This window comes from Aquarana catesbeiana, linkage group LG07 (assembly GCF_042186555.1).
Source record: "Aquarana catesbeiana isolate 2022-GZ linkage group LG07, ASM4218655v1, whole genome shotgun sequence".
Taxonomy (NCBI): domain Eukaryota; kingdom Metazoa; phylum Chordata; class Amphibia; order Anura; family Ranidae; genus Aquarana; species Aquarana catesbeiana.
Genome location: NC_133330.1, coordinates 100,909,898 through 100,931,390, shown reverse-complemented (window position 1 = coordinate 100,931,390; position 21,493 = coordinate 100,909,898). Strand labels below are relative to the sequence as shown.

At 48.6% G+C, this 21,493-nt stretch overlaps 1 pseudogene; it reads right to left on the bottom strand.

The window, feature by feature from the left end:
• Nucleotides 1-8,046: 8,046 nt before the first annotated feature.
• LOC141102889 (integrase/recombinase xerD homolog) lies at nucleotides 8,047-11,767 on the bottom strand (annotated as a pseudogene).
• Between the last annotated feature and the right edge of the window lie 9,726 nt (nucleotides 11,768-21,493).

Genomic DNA, 21,493 nt, shown 5'->3' with positions numbered 1-21,493 from the left:
CAAGTAGGAGCAAGACTAGCCCAATTCAGGGGGGGTTTGGGTGGACAAATTACATGATGCCATAGCCGTTATTCGATCACGTTATCGTCTCGAGTTCAGAACAAGGCCCCCCTCAGACCTTGTTCATAGAAACTGGACTTCCTACTGATTTGGAAAGGAGGCAATGTTTGCAAGGATATATAGGTAGGGGAGCTGTTGGCAGCAAGGGCCATCCTTCCGGTTCCAAGGCACAAATTGGGTCAAAGAGTATGTTCCCCTCTGTTTTTGGTCCCAGAGGCTTCAGGGGGTTTCGGACCAGTTTTTGACCTCAAAGTCCTGAATTCTTACCTGAAGGTTACACCATTCAAAATGGAGTCATTGGAAACGATTGTTTCGGTTGTAGAGTCAGGAGACTGGATTGTTTCCATCGATCTGGCGGATGCGTATCTTCATGTCTCCATAGACGCATCTCACCATTGTTTTCTCAGGCCTTCCGCGGAAGGCTCTCATTTTCATTTTTAATCTCTCCCATTCGATCTCTGCACAACTCCGAGAACGTTTTTAAAGCTACTGTCTGCTGTTGTTGCGACTCTCAGGGTCAAGGGAGTGCAAATATTACATTATCTAGACGACATGCTACTTCTGGGTCCATCAAATGAGCTCCTTCTAGTTCATGTGAATTGCACCTGCAAAACACTAGCTCGTTTCGGTTGGTTGATCAACTTTCGGAAGAGCCAGATGCATCTAATGTTGGAGTATTTGGGAGTACAATTCAACACGGATAGGGGTCATGTTTCTCTTCCTCAGAGGAAGGTCCAGGAGTTCCAGTCTCAGACAAAGCAGTGATGGCCAGCCCTTCTATGATGCTGAAGGAATGCATGCAGTATCTGGGGGTTTTATCAGCCACAGTTCCAGTAGTCCCGTGGGTCAGGTGGCGCAGAAGGAGGTTTCAATGCAACTTTCTTCTTCAGTGGGATCATCTGCCAATTCCGATAATCTGGTCCCTAATTTGGTGGTCAGTAGATCGCAATCTTTCCCGCGGAGTTCCTTTGAAGGCCTCAGAACCAATAGTGGTGTCGACCAATGCCAGTCTGGCAGGCTGCAGGGCACACTGCCTGGGACAGCAGGTTCAAGGCCAATGGAACCTTTGTGGGGTGTAGAGTTCAAATTTCCTGGGATTGGATGCTGTCAGATGCACTCTTAGTGTTCCAACCTATGTTGCGAGGTCAAGTTGTCAAGATTATTTTGGACAACAAAACTATGGTGGCTTATGTATCTCATCAAGGGGGCACAAGAAGTCACCCTCTCCTTCAGGTGGCATGTCAATCTTCCTATGCACAGAGAAGAATCTCGGCTCTCTTACAGCATCTTATCTCCCAGGGCCTGGCAACGTTTTAGCAGATCGTTTGAGTCGAGGCTTTGGGGATCACAACAAATGGGGCCTCAACCCCAAGTACCTACGCAAGATCTTCAGGGTCTGGGGGACGCCTTTGATAGATCTTATGGCATTGGAGGAGAATTGTCAACTGCCTTGCTTCTTCTGGACCTAGCATCCACAGGCATTGGGTCAGGGTGCTCTGTCCAGGTCTTGGAACTTCCCCTTGGTGCATGTGTTCCCGCCGCTTCCACTGGCTCTCAAAATCCTGCTGAAGATTCATGCGAGAAAGGGTCACAGCAATAGTAGTCCTACCTTACTGGCTCAGAGAGCTGTGGTTCCCTTTGGCTTGAAGGATAAAGTTGGGCTCACCAATCCCTCTGCCTCCTTGTCAAAATCTCCTTCTGCAGAGTGGGGCCTGACACCCAAACCACAGGAGGATAAAGTTAATGACATTATTACAGGCTCGTCAGAATGAATGTAACCTATCACCGGATCTGGAATACTACGGAAAGGGGTTGAGACCTTGGATCTCCTTCAGTATCTAACATTTTGGAGTTTCTGCAGAGTGGTATCCAATGGTTAGCTTATAATTCCCTGAAGGGTCAAATCCCTGCCTTGTCGGCTATGTCGTGTACAAGATATGCTCTACATCCGTTGGTGATCTGATTTTTGGGGCAGCCATAGAAATCAGACCTCCATTAAAATCGTTTTTTCCAAAAGAGGACTTAACACTAGTCTTGGGAACATTGCCGGTTCCTCCGTTTGATCAAGCTTTCTCTTGTTCATTATTTCCTTTAACAGTTTTTTTTTTTTTGTTTTTGTTTTTGTTTTTTATTAGCCGTGGCCTCGGCCAGAAGAGTCTCCGAGTTGTGCACCTTCTCATCTAAAGAACCATGTTGTTTGGTGCTCCCAGACAAGATAGTCCTTAGGCCAATACCGAGCTTTCTACCTAAGGTGTCCACATAATTTCGTATGAACTGGGAGGTCATTCTCCCAGCCTTTCCGGTGGATACAGCTGATGATGAGTGGAGTAGGTTAGACCTGGTCTCTGCGGTTTCAACCTACCTGAAATGGACTAAAAGCTTTGGTAAACAAGATCAGCTGTAGGTTTTCCCAGTGGGGCCTAAAAAAGGTATGCCAGCAACATCCATAGTTGTGTCTTCCTGGTTTGTCAAGACCATACATATTGCATACAAAATGCTGGGCCTTCCTCCTCCTTCAGAGATCAAAGCACATTCGACGAGGGGTATGGCAGCATCCTGGGCAGCATATGCGAAGGTCGCCCCTGAGGTAGTTTGCAGAGCAGCAAGTTGGAGCGCGCCCAACACCTTTTATTAGGCAATACAGGCTTAATATGGCTTGTCTGCCTGAGGAAACATTTGGCTGTACGGTTATTACAGCAGCTGTTGCCCATTAAAAATTTTGAGTAGCATTGCATTGAGGGTTTGGCTTATTTTTTGTCTTCCCTCCCTTATTAATATTGCTTGGTACATCCCATAGTAGGCTGACATGGGGAGGTCCAGGAATAAGGAAAATTGTTATCCATACTTACCGTAATTTTCCTTTCCTGGATCCTCCCCATGTCAGCCGGGAATTCCCACCCAGTTTATCCATCGCGAGGCGGGGTTTTTTTGAACACTGGTGTGGGCAGACAGCTGCCCTTTTATGGGCTAGAAAAGAGGTGGTCCTGGAGGGGTCAGAGGGGGCGGAGCTGACCCATAGTAGGCTGACATGGGAAGGATCCAGGAAAGGAAAATTACGGTACGTATGGATAACAATTTTCCTTAATCTATGAAGGAGTTTGGGTACCATAGTATTCTGCATTTTCATGGACGCACACAAGGTTTTATATATGTTTGATATCTATTTACTTGATGCAACCTCGTCTTTTGTATTTTACCAAAAGTTGCATAGTTTATTGTCCTGGAAATATATGTATGATAAATAGCTGTGCAAATATCATGTGACATAAAAAAAATTAAACTGCAACTATTTTGTTCTCCAGAGTCTCTGTTACCAGAAAATATATAATTTCTTGGGGGTTTAAGGTAATTTCTAGAAAAAAAAATGCATATTTTAACATCTTGGTGAAAAATGTTACATTTACACTGGTAGGCAAGTGGGTATGTTCTATTGGAGACACAACCTGACTGAAGTTGTAACATTTGCTTTTTCCCTTCAAAACTAAAAAAATAATGAATGTAAAAATGATATCTAACATTATACATATAACTTGCAAGATATAAATCAACAAATCCATTTCATCATTAAAGCGGACCTTCAGTCATTTTTTCATCTTTCCATCTATTAAATCTTCTTCCCTTGTTGTTTTTAACTTTGGATAGTAAAGCATTTTTTTTCTGCCAGTAAATACCTTATACATCCCACTCCCTGTTTCTTGTCTGGTAAAAATCCTAGGCGTATGACATCACACACAGCTCTCTCTCTCTCTCTCTCTCTCTCTCTCACACTCTTGTGAGAGTTTACCAAGGGAGGGGGAATGAGTCATAAGAGGGCCAATGAGAGCTGCAGAGCTGGAGGTGTGCCTCTGTGTGTAAATCCAGGAAGTGAACAGGCAGCAGCTTCAGCTGCCCACAGTTAAAATGGATACAGTCAGACTCAGTGGAGGGAGATTTCTGCAGCACATTTGGCAATCACAGAATCACAGTATATATAAAAAAATAAGTGGTTGGAGGGAAGCTTCAAAATGGCAAAGATGTTTTTATTAGAAAATATGTGAGCAGACTGCAGTTCTTCTTTAAAAAGCCATTCTTTACAAATGTTTCCACCTTTTCCGAATAATGTGAAAGGGTAATTGTGTTACTTTTTAATTCATAGAGGGATTGACAGCCCAAGTTATGGTGGTAAGGCTAGTTTTTTACACAGCTATATATTTGCTGTATTTGATAGAGTAAACCCTGAGATTTGAGATATTTATGAGCTGAAAATGTTAATGCCTAAGGATAGACTCGATCTCCATTTCTTGTACACACCATTTAGCTGTTGCATAGCCACAGGGTGTTTGAGGAGCAGGGTCTCCATCTATGCGGCTCTTCATGTTATTACAAAAAGGTTTAATGCAACAATTTAATCTTTTCCACCTAGTGATATCCATCAAGGAAATTGCAGCTAATCCTTGTAATCTCTCTCTGAAGCTGAAAATTGGCAATTCGTAATCTGAAAATCGCCTTTGCCTAACCCTGTCCTGAGATATTCTTCATCAAACACGTTAATAGGAAGCAAAGGCAGCTGATAACATTCAGATTGTTAAAAGAAAAGCAAAGTGCTTTTTCTTGTCCAAAAATTGATTTTTTTTTTTTTTTCCACAAACCACTAAACATACCTGTTTAAATTAAGACCAAAAAGGACTACACCTTTACCCACCACATTCTTATCCTCTATGTGATACTATCCAGAATGACAGAAAAATGTACTTTTGTATAAACTTCCAAGTGGAAGCAGCCAGCCATTTACCCTATTTCTGCAAGGTTGGAATGAGGTAAGCCAGCTTGACTATGCATGTGGGGTTATGGACAGTACAGTGCATTCTGGGTAAGGAATGAAGGTACACTGGTACATCTAATACCAGATGTTGACTATAAAACATTTTTATGCAAACATTTCTCAACAGCTAATAAATCACAGAAACACGTTTTTTTTTTTTCTTTAAGGTAAAGAAAGAGTAAACCCTGAAGGAAACCGTGAAGAAAAAAGAACATATGTATTTTATTGAATGTATGCCCCAGGAAGATAGATTTTTGTTGAAACATGTTCCGTAAAATGTGTGCACAACTGGAAGGTAATGTTATGCACAGAACATGCCAACATTTTGAGCCAGGTACTGTATAACCATTAAAATGAGTGGGTGGAGATCTCATTAAAAGTATTTTTCTGAATCGTGGTTGGACAGTATACTGCAGGTCATAAAAGGAAACAAAAACATAACTCAGGGTAACAGATCTCCCTACCTTTTGTGTACTGACATGTAAACTCTGTGGATGAGTAGATGGAAAATCTGCTCCTTTACTAGTTCATTATGGAGTAGAACAGCAGAGCCCTTTTCCTCCCACCAGAAAGCATGCACTTCATTTCTGCTCCTCTGGTAACCTGCCCGGTTTCAGAGTCTTTTAAAATGACCCTGTTAGGCTAAAAAAATCTGAATTATCCTGCAATAGGAAAGCTCCTATATTGGCCTCTCTAGCTGACCGTGTCTCCTACCTTCCCTCAGTTTCAGTGTCTTCTACCTTTCCTCCACCTCCACATTCTCTTTAGCATTTGACACTTCTGGGGGTGATGAATATCTGGGTCCCTCACCTCAGCTATGGCTGCCTCCCCTGACCCCTATGTCACCGTTGTGTCCTGTAGTGACATACTGGAGTTTTAAAGAGCGAGTAAAGGGTTGTTTCAAAGTAGATTGATATACTGATATATAATCGATTGAGATTGTGTAAAAGGGTGGGGGGAGGCAGGACTAAGGAAGTGAATGCCTGATTTAAGCATCAGGTCTAACAGGCTACAAAGACTCATTATGGAAGTGATGATGTGTAAATTCAGTTTTTTAGGACAACTCTACCAATGTAATACTTATTCCCCATTATGTCCCAATACATGACTCATTGCAAAGCCAGTTGAGAGTGCAATTGTTTATCATCATTGGTTGAAGTATAAATAAAGGCAAAACTTTTCTTTTAGTTTTGAATAGAGTGGAGTGGTGATTGCATCCAGTAGACATGACTATTGGATAACAGATGTATATTAACTATATCAACCCTTATACTCTTACTCCAAATAAATAAGACCACACCAGCTTTTGGAGTAATAAAAAAGGCCGTAGCAGCCTACTTTATTTTAACATATCAAAAATATAAAATATAAAATAATAAATTCTGTCATAGAAAAACAATAACCAAAAACATCTGTTATACAACCTGTTATCCAAAAGAGCGTTGGTCTGAGCAATCGCTTAGCAAAAACAAACTGATGGCGATAACAACTATAGCACTGCAGCCCTAATCCAAAATCTCCAATAGGCCTCAAGCCGACAAGCTGGCTCAGAGACTGCCGTGACCGCAGTGCCCCATTATCACTTCCCGGCTAACCTCCGTTAACCGGGAACCAAAAAACCTCCGGACCCATATCAGCGCTGGATCCCCACTCTTACTTTTTGCCATCTTCCTTCCTTTGCCCAGACCAACGCCCGCCACTGCCACGACATCTTCTCCTTTTCACCTGTGAACAAAAGAAAAACACCATACCCTTCTACGCTAACATTTTTTTATTTATTAGGGAGGGTGGGCGGGAACTTTCCTAAACTTTCTGTTGTCCCTCCCAGCGCAGAAACTCCTTTTAACTAGTCCCACCCCTGATCCTCCCTCCCCCTCGGCTCTAAACTCACCAATTAACTTTAACCCTTACACTGCTACCATTGTCATGTGCGCCCTTTGCATACATCATTGCATGCTGTTGCTCCAGGCTTTTCTTGACTATTGGATAACAGATGTATATTAACTATATCAACCCTTATACTCTTACTCCAAATAAATAAGACCACACCAGCTTTTGGAGTAATAAAAAAGGCCGTAGCAGCCTACTTTATTTTAACATATCAAAAATATAAAATATAAAATAATAAATTCTGTCATAGAAAAACAATAACCAAAAACATCTGTTATACAACCTGTTATCCAAAAGAGCGTTGGTCTGAGCAATCGCTTAGCAAAAACAAACTGATGGCGATAACAACTATAGCACTGCAGCCCTAATCCAAAATCTCCAATAGGCCTCAAGCCGACAAGCTGGCTCAGAGACTGCCGTGACCGCAGTGCCCCATTATCACTTCCCGGCTAACCTCCGTTAACCGGGAACCAAAAAACCTCCGGACCCATATCAGCGCTGGATCCCCACTCTTACTTTTTGCCATCTTCCTTCCTTTGCCCAGACCAACGCCCGCCACAGCATCCCAATAGTAACACCTTACTCTTGGGTGCCCCTCCACACCCGAATAGCACGCTGAATGGCATCTTGCAAGCCTAACGCCCACAAATCTGTACCCACATCATTGAGGTGCACCCCATCACGTCTCAGATACCGCCATGTTTCGAATTCCAATTCATTATGCCGAACAGTTAACCCCCCATTACTGACCACAAACTTACTGATTTCCCTGTTGATCTTCTTCCTGGCTCTGTTCACCCCCTCCACTGACCTAGCCATTCTCCAAGACATCCTGGCAACCATGTCCGACCAAATAATGATCATCTGCGGGAACTCCTTCATCAATCGCCAAATATCAAATTTGATATCCCGCACGATGTCTATCATTGAGCGAATGCCCAAATCGTTCCCGCCAACATGTATCACCAGGACATCTGGAGGACCCTCTCTGTTTGCGTATCGCTGTACCTCTTGAACCAACCTTCCCCACAACATCCCCGGTATCCCAAACCACTTTATATACACTTCCCGTCTGTCAAAACTTAGTTGCCTACCCTCAGGCCTAGCGTCTCCCCTCCGAGCCCCCCAACATACATAAGAATGGCCCATAATCCAGACCATTCTCGGTGCTGCACCTGAAATTAGAAGAAAACAAAACACTATTCTCAACATTGACTATACCAACTATAATACTTGTCCTAATCAGATAACTAAATGTATGCCCCACATAAACCAACAGAAAGCAACCCTGTCCCTTATAATTTTATTGCCAGTTGTGGCCTAACATAAGATTGGAATCTGTTCGATTCCCACCGTCCGATCCTTTTTATCACCTCCACATCCAACCCCAGCCTGGCCGCTTCCGTCGCGGCTCCAATCCTAAATGAGTGGGATGAAAAATCCTTCTCCTCCAGCCCCAGCCCCTGTAAACATTTTTTAAACACAGCTACAAACTGGAAACGTGACAACCAAGTACCCTTTTGATGCACTAGTAAGGGGCCTTGAAAATCCGGCCTAACCTTCAAGAATTCCCGGACCGTGCCCACCGGGCACTGGGGGGAACCATGAATAGGATAAATTCGCACCATCCTGCCTCTTCCCCCCCTGATCCGTCTTCGACTTCCTCAAAAATATCGATACCCCCTCCTCATCAAGTTGCACCTCCTGTAACCTAATTCCCCCTTGCACTTTTTTGGAAGGACTAACTAGCTCCCCTATCCTAAACGCTCCAAAAAATGCCAACGCGAAAGCAACCTTAAACAAAACGACCTCGTATTCAGATGAGCAAACCACCCCCAACTTATCCACAATACCCCTCAATATCTCAAAAGTTACCGGTCTCCTCGAATCACGCTTAACCACCGCCCTCCTGTAACCCTTCAACGCTTGTCGTACCCAAAATTCCTTGGTGACGTCGGGCTGCCCTTGTAGTTTGAAAAGGAAAGCCAAACCGGCCAACTGCGTATTCATCCTTGACACGGACACGCCCTCGTCCAATTTCTGGACCACATAATACAGCAATAGAGAACTTACTCCTTGGCCTACCGGATCCTCCCCCAAAGCTTGTACAAATGATATCCATTCCTGCCATACCCTATTGTATGAGGCCCATGTATTCTCACTTACCGACCGCTTAATCCATCCCTCTATGATGCCAGCGCAATCTCCCACAGCCAGTCTGGACAAGGTATCCCTTGTTGCTCCGCGTCCGGCGCCAACTCCCGGAACCTGTCCCACTGGAAGCGAGACAGCGCATCAGCAATAACGTTTTCCACCCCCGGCAAATGCACAGCATGAATGAAAACATTCAGTTGTAGACATCTTAGGATTAAATGCTGCAGCAGTCTGATCACCGGCGGAGATGACGCCGTGACCCTGTTTATCACTTGCACCACCCCCATGTTATCCCCATGAAAGCGCACTTTCAGATCCCTGAATGATGCACTCCATAGTTCCACTGCCAGAACTACTGGAAACAATTCCAGTAGAACCAAGTTCTTCGTGAAGCCCTCTTCTATCCAAGCTTGTGGCCACGGACCCGCGCTCCATTTTCCCCGGAAAAAAGCACCAAAACCTGTTGATCCTGCGGCGTCGGTGAACAATTCCAAGTCAAAGTTACTGACTGGTCCTGACATCCACATTGCCCTGCCATTAAAGGATTCCAGGAAGGTATGCCATACCTTCAGGTCCTCCCTGTGCGTTTTCCTCAATCTCACGAAATGTTTAGGCGATTTTATCCCGCTCGTGCTGGCTGCCAGCCGGCGACTGAACACTCTCCCCATCGGAAGTATGCGGCAAGCAAAGTTCAGCTTGCCCAACACCGATTGCAACCTACGCAGTTGTACCTTTTTAATTCCTATCAGCCCTGCCACTTCTTTTTTCAAATCCTCCAATTTGTCAGCAGGCAATCTGCATTCCATTGCATCCGAATCTAGCACGATACCCAAAAACGTGATGACCGCGCAGGGTCCCTCCGTTTTTTCGGCCGCCAGTGGAATGCCGAATCTGCCCGCTATATGCTGCAATGAAGCCAGCAACACCGCGCATACTCTAGAAGAGGCCGGGCCTATGCATAGAAAGTCATCCAAGTAGTGAATTATCGAATTCACCCCGGATACATCCCTTACCACCCATTCCACGAAGGAACTGAATTGTTCAAATATCGCGCACGACACTGAACAACCCATGGGTAAGCATTGATCGACATAAAAACCGCCGTTCCAGTGGCACCCGAGCAACCGGAAACTATCCGGGTGAACCGGCAACAGACGAAACGCTGATTCTATGTCTGCCTTAGCCATCAAGGCGCCTTTCCCATAGTGTCTCACCCACCGCACCGCAGCATCAAAGGACGTGTACGTCACTGAGCATGCATCTTGATCTATTGCGTCATTCACGGATCCCCCTTTCGGGAAGGATAAGTGGTGAATGAGCCTGAATTTGTTGGGTTCCTTTTTGGGCACCACGCCCAGCGGGGACACCACCAAATCAACTATGGGTATTACTGGGAAAGGGCCAACCATCCTCCCCAATGCCACTTCCTTCTGCAGTTTCTCCGAAACCACTTCAGGATGTTGCAGGGCAGACTTTAAATTCTTGGGCACCGGGGGAGTCACTGATAAACTACATGGAATCCTAAAACCCCGCGCAAAGCCCTCTTCCAATAATGATGCTGCCTCTCTGTCAGGATACTTACCGAGAAACGGCCGCATCCTTTCCACCATCACCGGAGTCCTCCCTTTTGTTCCCAGCCTCTCCCTGTCGGCCTTTTCCTTGTTTAAAGCATCTGGATGATGGATGTGTTCCCCCGCAGCCTGAGCACTCATGCTTATACTTACATGTTCCGCCAAACTTACAGGATCCTGAGTTATACTGCCAACAAACCCCTTTCTTGTTTCCAGCCGAATGTCCCTGGGTGAACGGTCCACCGGCTCCCCCCTGAAAAAACTGGTTTTGTGCCCTCGCCGTCGTCATCAAGCGCATCCATAGGCTGATGTCCTTATGGTCCCACCGTAGCTCTGGGCGAACCGCTCTCCTTTGCCTAAACTGTTCATCGTATCGCAACCATGCCGAACCTCCATATACTCTATACGCTTCCCCAATCGCATCCTGATAGCAGAAAAGCGCCGAACAGTGTTCCGGCTGCTTCTCCCCTATCACACTTGCCATGATCGCGAACGCTTGTAACCAATTCGTGAATGTCCTAGGTATCAGCCTATACCTTCTCTTTTCCTCATCTTCTTTTTTAGAGTCATCCGGCTTGACTCTATCAAGATTGAACTTCTCCAAGGGCAGCAATGAAAATATTTCCACATACTCACCCTTCCATAATTTCTCCCGCACTTCCTGTTTCAAGTGCGCTCCTAACGGCCCTTCGTAGCACACATACACCTCACAGCGAGCCGCGTCCGCCAGCCTAATGATGTCCTTCCTTGCCGCCGCCTCTCCTGTCGGCGCTGTTTTTTCCTTCCCCTGAGCAGCTCCACTCCCCGTAGCTTGCTGATCAGGTGACGTGACCACAGCCGCAACCGCTGTTGTCGGGTCCCCTCCAGCCCTTCCTAAATCCTTCCCCGTCTGCTGTGTCCATGCAGCTCTCGGGCCCTCCCCCGGCTTCTCTGCAGCCTCCAACCTCTGCACTAGTTCCTTAATTCCCGTTAAAAACCCCAGGAAACCCTGTGTTCCTGCACCTATGCCAGACCCCGCTATGCTGTTTTCTAAACCTACAATCCCCGATCTAACATCTGATGCATCATTTAAGCTAGACAGTGCATTGATCTGTAGTGGCTCACCTGGCTGCCTAGGTGTTGACCCATCAGCCGACCGTCTGCCCTCTTCTGGCCCCATCCTCCTGGGTAGGGGGGCCGCATCCTCCTCCGATCCGGATTCCTCCTCTCTTCCGCTCCGACCTGGCTCTTCCTCTGAAGCCGATGGAGGCCCGCCCTGGATGTGTACCGCGGCTGCCCCGTTGCTCGCCATCCTTCCCCTCCTCCGCGCAGCGAAACCTCCGGTGGACTTCCGGCTTGCCTTCCCAGGACCGGTGTGTGCTACCTCAGCCCTGCTAGCCTCCGCTCCGGTAGCTGTTAGTCCAGCCCTGTTTCTTTCTCCTCTCTGCCTGTCCCCTGCCGTGGAAATAGAAGGCCCGGGGATCCCTGCAGGCAGTGCAGCTGAAGCAATGGCGGCGCTCCCCGCCGTCATCCTGGGGGCGGGGCTTGCGCTCTCAGTACGTCTCCCGCTCCGAGGCCTAGCTGTGGCCGGATCCCAGTCACGTCTCTCTTCTCGTCCCGCCGGGGCCGCGCGCCCGCTGGCCCGCTCTCTCACTGCAGCACGTTTTGCCGGAGGGCCCCCCGGGAGTCTGGATGACAGACTACCCGAGTGCCGCTGCGCAGACGTCATGCGGTCCGGCGAGAACCGCTCAGGAGGCCGAGAGCGGCGCGCTCTAGTGCCGCTTCTCTCTCCTACACTTGCCTGCCTAGTTGAGCCCTGTAGTGCGGCTGCGATAGTCTCCTGCAGCCACTCGGCTCCCCTAACCGCTGCTTCCTCCCGCAACTGGGCCATTAGCCCCTCTAATTCAGCCATGATAGCCACACCACCTACCTGAGAACTTTCCTAAACTTTCTGTTGTCCCTCCCAGCGCAGAAACTCCTTTTAACTAGTCCCACCCCTGATCCTCCCTCCCCCTCGGCTCTAAACTCACCAATTAACTTTAACCCTTACACTGCTACCATTGTCATGTGCGCCCTTTGCATACATCATTGCATGCTGTTGCTCCAGGCTTTTCTTTAAGGATGCTTACTTAAACATTTCCAATCCCCCCCCCCAATGCTTTTTACGTTTTGTAGTGGGTGACTATCATTTTCAATTTGTGGCCCTGCCATTCAGCCTATCCACTGCTCTTTGGGAACCTTACAAAGTCCTGTTCCGGCTCTTCTTCACTCTGTGGGCTACTTGGATGATCTGCTGTTGAAGGATCGCTCTGTCCATTCTTTGAATGCCAACATACAATTGACTGCAAGGTTTAGGTAAATGTTTAAGCCTCTGCTATAATGCCAGCTTTGGCCATAAGGTACTACTAGCAGCTGTCTAGTTAGGGCCTTAAAATGGTTGTTAACCCACCAATGTAACTTTCAATAATCCTCTCTGTTTATTAACGTAATGGCCCCCTGTGACTGTGCTTTATGAAAATAATGCTGTATATACCTTGTTTACAGAGTGCTGATCTGCGCTCATTGAACCGCCGCTTCTCTCCTCTCTTGGCCCAACAGATGCAGTGGGTGCCCTGCTGATGTCAGATTGGCGGAAGGAGGAGAGAAGAGTGGCAGCCCGGCCCACTGCATCTGTCAGCCAAGAGAGGAGAGAGTCGGCATGTCAATCAGCGCTGATCAGGTAAACCAGGTGTATACAACATTATTTTCATAAAGCACAGTCACATGGGGCCATTACATTAAAAAACATAGGATTGTATTCAAAACAAACACAAATTTGAGCAGCAGGATGGGAAGGGGAGGCGCAGACACAGAGCCAGGGGTGGACTGACAACTCATGGGGCCCCCGGGCAATAGAAGATCATGGTGCCCCCACAAAGCCACACCTACATAAATCATGGGGCACACAGTAAGGCACACAGCAGGGCACAGGCACATCACAGGGCATGGGGCGCGCAGCAGGGCACATCATGGGGCACAGGGAACATCAAGGGGTACACAGCAGGGAACAACACAGGCACATCATTGGGCGCAGGGCACTGAGAACATCACAGGGCATGGGGCACATCGCAGGACACACAGTAAGGAACATCACAGGGCACATCAGGGAGTACACAGCAGGGCACTGAGAACATCACAGGGCATGGGGCACATCACAGGACACACAGTAGGGCACATCACAGGGCACATCAGGGGATACACAGCAAGGCACAGGGCATGGGGCACACAGCAGGGCACATCACGGGGCACACAGCAGGGTTTATTATGCAGTACACAGCAGGGCACATTATTGTACAAAGCATGGTGCATCACAGGGGGCACGGGGAACATCAGGGGGTACACAGCAGGGTTTATTATGCTGTATACAGCAGGACACATTATTGAGCACAGCATGGTGCATTACATTACAGCAGGGCATGGGGCACATAAGGCAAAGGGCACATCACAGGCCATGGGGCACGCAGTAGGGCAAATAGCAGGGCACAAACCAAAACACAGGGCACACAGCAGAGCACTGGGATCCTCCAGACTCAGCAGTGTGCCTCTCAGGGCAGCCATTGGGGGGGACACTGTGGGTGGAGGACACAGGGGGAGACTGTGGGTGGGTGGAAGGCACAGGGGTGCACTGTGGGGGGGGGGGGGGGTGGAAGGCACAGGGGTGCACTGTGGGTGGGTGGAGGACACGGGTGCACTGTGGGTGGCTGGAGGACACAGGGGGACACTGGGTGGGTGGAAAACACAGGGGGACACTGGGTGGGTGGAAAACACAGGGGGACACTATGGGGGGGTGGAAGGCACAGGGGGACACTGTAGGTGGGGGGTGTGGAAGGCACAGGGGGACACTGTGGGTGGGTGACACAGGCGGACACTGTGGGGGGGTGGAAGGCACAGGGGGACACTGTGGGTGGAGGACACAGGGAGACACTGTGGGTGGGTGGAGGACACAGAGGGACACGGTGGGTGGGTGAAAGGCACAGGGGGACACTGTGGGTGCGTGGAGGACACAGGGGGACACTGTGGGTGCGTGGAGGACACAGGGGGACACTGTGGGGGGGTAGAAGGCACGGGGGGACACTGTGGGGAGTGGAAGGCCCAGGGGGACACTGTGGGGGGTGGAAGGCACAGGGGGACACTGTGGGGGTGTGTGGAAGGCACAGGGGGACACTGGGTGGGTGGAGGACACAGGCGGACACTGTGGGGGGGTGGAAGGCACAGGGGGACACTGTGGGTGGGTGAAGGACACAGGGAGACACTGTGGGTGGGGGACACAGAGGGACACGGTGGGTGGAAGGCACAGGGGGACACTGTGGGTGGGTGGAGGACACAGGGGGACACTGTGGGTGCTTGGAGGACACACGGGGACACTGTGGGGGGGTAGAAGGCACAGGGGGACACTGTGGGTGGGTGGAGGACAGAGGGGGACGCTGTGGGTGGTTGGGTGGAAGGCACAGGGGGACACTGTGGGTGGGTGGAGGACACACGGGGACACTGTGGGTGCTTGGAGGACACACGGGGACACTGTGGGGGGGTAGAAGGCACAGGGGGACACTGGGGGGGTGTAAGGCACAGGGGGACACTGTGGGTGGGTGGAGGACAGAGGGGGACACTGTGGGTGGTTGAGTGGAAGGCACAGGGGGACACTGTGGGTGGGTAGAGGACACAGGGGGACACAGTGGGGGTGTAAGGCACAGGGGGACACTGTAGGGGGTGTAAGGCACAGGGGGACACTGTGGGTGGAGGACAGAGGGGGACGCTGTGGGTGGTTGAGTGGAAGGCACAGGGGGACACTGTGGGTGGGTAGAGGACACAGGGGGACACAGTGGGGGTGTAAGGCACAGGGGGACACTGTAGGGGGTGTAAGGCACAGGGGGACACTGTGGGTGGAGGACAGAGGGGGACGCTGTGGGTGGAGGACAGAGGGGGACGCTGTGGGTGGTTGAGTGGAAGGCACAGGGGGACACTGTGGGTGGGTAGAGGACACAGGGGGACACAGTGGGGGTGTAAGGCACAGGGGGACACTGTAGGGGGTGTAAGGCACAGGGGGACACTGTGGGTGGGTGGGTGGAAGGCACAGGGGGACACGGTGGGTGGAGGACACAGGGGGACACTGTAGGTGGAAGGCACAGGGGGACACTGTAGGTGGGTGGAGGACACAGGGGGACACTGTGGGGGGGTAGAAGGCACAGGGGGACACTGTGGGGGTTGGAAGGCACAGGGGGACACTGTGGGGGGTTGGAAGGCACAGGGGGACACGGTGGGTGGAGGACACAGGGAAACACTGTGGGGGGTGGAGGACACCGGGAAACACTGTGAGGGGCGGAAGGCACAGGGAAACACTGTGGGGGGGTGGAAGGCACAGGGGAGCACTGTGTGGGGATGGAAGGCACAGAGGGGCACGGTGGAGGGGGGTGAAAGGCACGGGGGAAACTGTGGGGGGGTGGAAGGCACAGGGGGGCACTGTGGGGTGGAAGGTACAGGGGGACACTGTGGGTGGGTGGACACTGTGGGTGGGTGGAGGACCATGGGAGTCAGTGTACAGGGGGGAGGTGTCAGGGACGTGCTGCCCACATTAGAAGACGTGCCAATGTGAATGCGCAAATTACGGACATTGTGCAAGAAAGTGCGCGTGCGTGCGCATTAAACGCACTCTAGCGCCTTGTGACCTTTAAAAGACGCTCCAGGGGCATTAGGTCCTTGCGGTTAGATCTGCAGCTGTTCCCTGAAACCTGACTCTGTGCTTGTATCCTGTTCCAGTGTACACGGCTTCCTGACCACGGTTCTATCTCCAGTCCTGACCTTTGGCTTCTTTGACCCTGCTTCCTCCTGTTTGTCGGCCTGTTCACATGTTGCCAAACCCAAACTGGACTCTAACTACTCTCTGCCTGCTGTTTGCTGATTGCTCTTTTGTGTATGACCTGGCTTGTCTGACTCTGCTCCAGCCTGCTGTCCTGCATCTGCTGACCTGCACCCGCTGCCCTGCATCCGCAGCACTCCTGCACCAGCTGCTTCTCATCTGGCATCTAAAGAGAACCCTGTAGGCACTCTTACCCCACTGTGCTCTTACCACCACTGTCTCAACTCCAGTGGTCTCCGGGTCGGGGTTGTACGAGAGGTCTCCCTCTGCACGTCAGGCTCACATCTAAAGTACGTGACAGGGGGGTAGAAACTGTCAGGATCAGCCAGGTATTACAGGTGATACAGGGGGTCAAATGACACAGGACAAGCACTGTGCTGTATAAGTAAACTAAGAAAAGGGTTTCCGCGCTCACGGACCTGAAGGCTTGCAGCCTCCCCTAACACTTACCACCGAAGGGGTGAGTTAATAATACAGAGAAATTGACAGGGGGTGGGTGGCGCTACCTTGTGAGGGTACCTTGATTTGCAATATAATGAGCCTCAAAAGGGATCCGGAAAGATGTAATAGTAACTATACCCCCTACTTATGTAATCCCTCTTTAAGTGATGGGTCTAGATATCCAGCGTTAACTGAATATACTGTGCTAACAGGTCTTAGTCAAACCTATATGCAGGTGTACACCGTGTGATTTAATCAACAAAAATTTTTTTTATATTAATTGACAACAAGTCAACAGTGGTAGACCAAACCTCATATAAATATATAAAACTAAAATAAACCACAGTACAAGATTATATCAATCCCCATGTGTGCCAATATGCTTATAAGCATAAAAGTGAATATAAATAGTCCCAGCTTTAAACATATAGTGCAGAGTTCCACATTAGGTAATATAAGGCTGGTGAAAATTTGTGATCAACTTAGTAAAAAATGGGTAAAAAATAGATCAAAAAATGATGAAAAAATAGTGTAAAATTAATAACAAAATCCAATAGCAACAAGTGAAAAAGCGTCTGTAATAGGTGACTTTCGTGGACACAGCTGATCAGATCCAGTGACTTGCGGTGCTCCCCCTCAAAGATCCCCACTCACCAGCTCCCTACACCCCTGCAGGGGTAGTAGGCATGTAGTATTAGACTCCAATCAGATGTGTATGGGTCCACAGGGTACACCGCTCCAGCTGTAAGGTATCCTTCAGTACGTCCTCTTATAGAGGTAATACTTGAGGCGGGTGCCTACACAGAGACTGGAGCAGCAGCAGCGTCGGCCTGCAACATAGGTTGTACCGGGGCGGCCACAGTGGGAGGTTCCAGGTAAGCTGTGTGACTCAGGAGCATTTGTAACGTCATGGCAAGCTGATCCATGTGCCATGTGAGCACAAATACCACAAATACAGCTTACTTTTGGTGGTATTTTATCACCTCTGTGGTTTTTATCTTTTACGCTTTAACCACTTTCCGCCCGCCATATAGCAGAATGACGGCGGCAAATTGGTTTCGATATCCTGACTGGGCGTCATATGACGTCCGCAGGATACTGAGCCGCTGCGCGTCCCCAGGGGCGCGCATCACAGCGATCGTTGTTGCAGGATGTCAGTCTGACACCCCGCAACACCGATCTGACAGAGACTCTTTACCACGTGATCATCCGTGTCCAATCACGGCTGATCACGATGTAAATAGGAAGAGCCGGTGATCAGCTTTTCCTCACTCGTGTCTGACATACGCGAGTAGAGGACAGCCGATCGGCTGCTCTCCTGACAGGGGGGGGTCTGTGCTGATTGTTTATCAGCACAGCCCCCCCTCGAATCCTACCCAGGATCACCAGGGAAGCCGCCCAGGACCACCAGAGAAGCCATCCACACTGGACCACCAGGTATTCCCCCTAGACCCCCAGGGAAATACTGATCTGTGCCCAGGCAGCTGCCAATCAGTGCCCACTCACAATGCCTACCACTGCTAGGCATCCCTGGTGGCACTATCAGTGCCGCGTATCAGTGCCCAGCAGTGCCAGGTATCAGTGCCCATCAGTGCCACCCATAAGAACCCATCTTTGCAGCCTATCAGTGCCCATCAGTGTTGCCTATCAGTGCCCACCAGTGCCACCCATGAATGCCCATCAGTGCTGCATATCTGTGCCACCCATCAATGCCCATCAGTGCCGCATATCAGTGCCCATCGTCAGTGCCCGTCAGTGCCCGCTCATTGGTGCCACCTCATATGTGCCGCCTTATCAGTGCCCATCAGTAAAAGAGAAAACTTACTAATTTACAAAATTTTTTAGCAGAAACAAAAGCAAAACTTTTTAATTTTTTTTTCAAAATTTTTGGTCTTTTTTTATTTGTTTAGCAAAAAATAAAAACCACAGAGGTGATCAAATACTACCAAAAGAAAGCTCTATTTGTGGGAACAAATGATAAAAATTTAGTTTGGGTACAGTGTTGTATGACCGCGCAATTGTCATTCAAACTGCGACAGCGCTGAAAGCTGAAAACTGGTCTGGGCAGGAAGGTGTATAAGTGCCCTGTATTGAAGTGGTTAAACAAAAAAGCGCAACAATTTTGAAAAAAACGCATTATTTTTTACTTTTTGCTATAATAAGTATCCCCCAAAAATATATATAAAAAAAAAATTTTTTTCCTCAGTTTAGGCCGATATGTATTCTTCTACATATTTTTGGTAAAAAAAATCGCAATAAGCCTATGGGTAACCCCTTCACTGCCAGTCACATTTACACAGTAATCAATGCATTTTTAATTGCACTGATCGCTGTATAAATGTGAATGGTCCCAAAATTGCTCCAAAATTGTCCGATGTGTCCGCCATAATGTCGCAGTCACGATAAAAATCGCTGATTGTCGCCATTACTAGTAAACAAAAAATTATTAATAAAAATGCCATAAAACTATCCCCTATTTTGTAGACGCTATAACTTTTGCGCAAACCAATCAATAAAAACTTATTGCAATTTTTTTTTACCAAAAATATGTAGAAGAATACGTATTGGTCTAAACTGAGGGGAAAAAAAAAATTATATATTTTTGGGGGATATTTATTATAGCAAAAGGTTTCAATATTGTTGCTATTTTTTTTATTTATAGCGCAAAAAATATAAACCGCAGAGGTGATCAAATACCACCTAAAGAAAGCTCTATTTGTGGGGAAAAAGGGACATCAATTTTGTTTGGGAGCCACGTCGCAATTGTCATTTAAAGCGATGCAGTCCTGAATCGCAAAAAGTGATCTGGTGTTTGGGAAGCCAAATGGTCCGGGGGCTTAGGCGGTTAAACCTCTTCTGCAGCGACTAGTGGTTCATTGGTTGTCATGTTTCTTGAGATGTCAGGGAAAATGCATCTGGTTAAAAGAAACAGGGAGAAGTGTTCCGCTGCCCAAGATCAGCAAAGATGGAAAAGCCAGGGAGGTCAGAAATGAAGGGCCCAAGACAAAAAAGATCACACACAGAGGGCGTCTAACCTCCAACCAAGAAAGAGGGGGGGAGGGGCGTATTTTTTTACCGTGCAGTGAGCCGGGCAGACACTCCAACAGTCTTGTTGTAGGCTTGAAGTTAACAAAGTACAGATTTTGAAAAAACAGCATATGTTCCAAACACAGGAGAAAGAGGAACAAACAGTACCTCACAGATCTCTGGTCTAGGATCACTGTTGCCTCATCTGCACAGTGCTGGCTTGGGCCCATCATTTCTGATCTCCCTGGATTTTCCATCTTGGCTGATCTGGGGCAGCAGAACACTTCTCCCCGTTTCTTTTAACCAGATGCATTTTCCCTGACATCTCAAGAAACATGACAACCAATGAACCACTAGCCCCTAAAGCAGAGGTTTAATCTCTACAAACCTCAAAACGCGTCGGACGTTGTCTGACCCTGTTCACTACTGGCCAGTCTCAAGTGATTGTCTGTATACATATATACACATGTTTCTTGATATTGTACTTTGTATTATTGTATAATAGATATATGCATCCTATTGTGACTTCCAATAAGTCACCAATTCATTTTTAAACTTTTCTAATAAAATATCAATATATTTTCATTACATTTATTTGTCAAGGTATTTCTGCCTTTAAAAGTCCCACAGAGCAGAGGCGCATGCGTGGACTCCTCCAAGATGGCTGCTTAAGCCCGGAGCTCCGCACTGCCCTGACCACCCGGCGCACATAGCGGGGGAACTGGGACCCCGTGGACCACAACACCCACCTTAAGGCCGATAGGAAGTGCTGGGGAACAAATCTATGCCGGTCGGATCGTCCAGGAGGGACCTGGAGCCACTATTCAGAGCCTCGGCGGAGCGGGCCGAATCCAAGATGGCGGGCGCCATGCTGCAAGGCACACAGACAGCTGCAGAGAGCCCAGGAGACAAACTTTCCTATGCCGCAGTGACCCGCTCTCTCCCTTCTGGGACCCCAGTGAGTACTCCTCAACTTATGGCACAGTTCATGGCTCTCTCAGAGCACCCTGCGGAACAGCCCATGACACCCCCCTCGCAGCCTCCTTCCCCTCACATTACAACAGGGCCTGAGATGGCACTCGCTCCAGCCCACACTATCCTCACAGCCCCTGACCTCTTCTCCCAGTTATCAGCCCTGCTGGATAGAGGTCTGGCTCAAACTGCAGCCAAAATAACTGGTGATATTAGAGAGGACTTCCAGGCCCTGGGCTCCAGAATGGAGGCTATTGAAGATAAACTTGACCAGACCATTTCTAAAACCAGGCAGAACTCCAACCACATACAGGTCCTACAGGACCAACTGGACATTGCTCTTTCACGCATCGATGACCTTGAAAACAGGTCCAGAAGGGAAAACTTTAGACTTAGAGGTCTCCCAGAATCTATAACCGACTCCACGACGGTGGTCCAAGACTTCATTAAACAACTTATCCCTGACATTCCTCCACATAAGTTGGAAATTGACCGCGCTCACAGGACATTAGGACCCCCGAGGAAAGATGGCCTCCCCAGAGATATCGTGGTCAAGCCACACTACTTCTCGGTTAAAGAAGAGGTGATGAAAAAGTGCAGATACCAACAGCCCCTCACGTGCAGAGGCCACGCCATACAAGTCTTTGCAGATATTTCACCTAACGCAATACAAAAAAGGAGGGCGCTAAAGCCCCTACTCTCGGT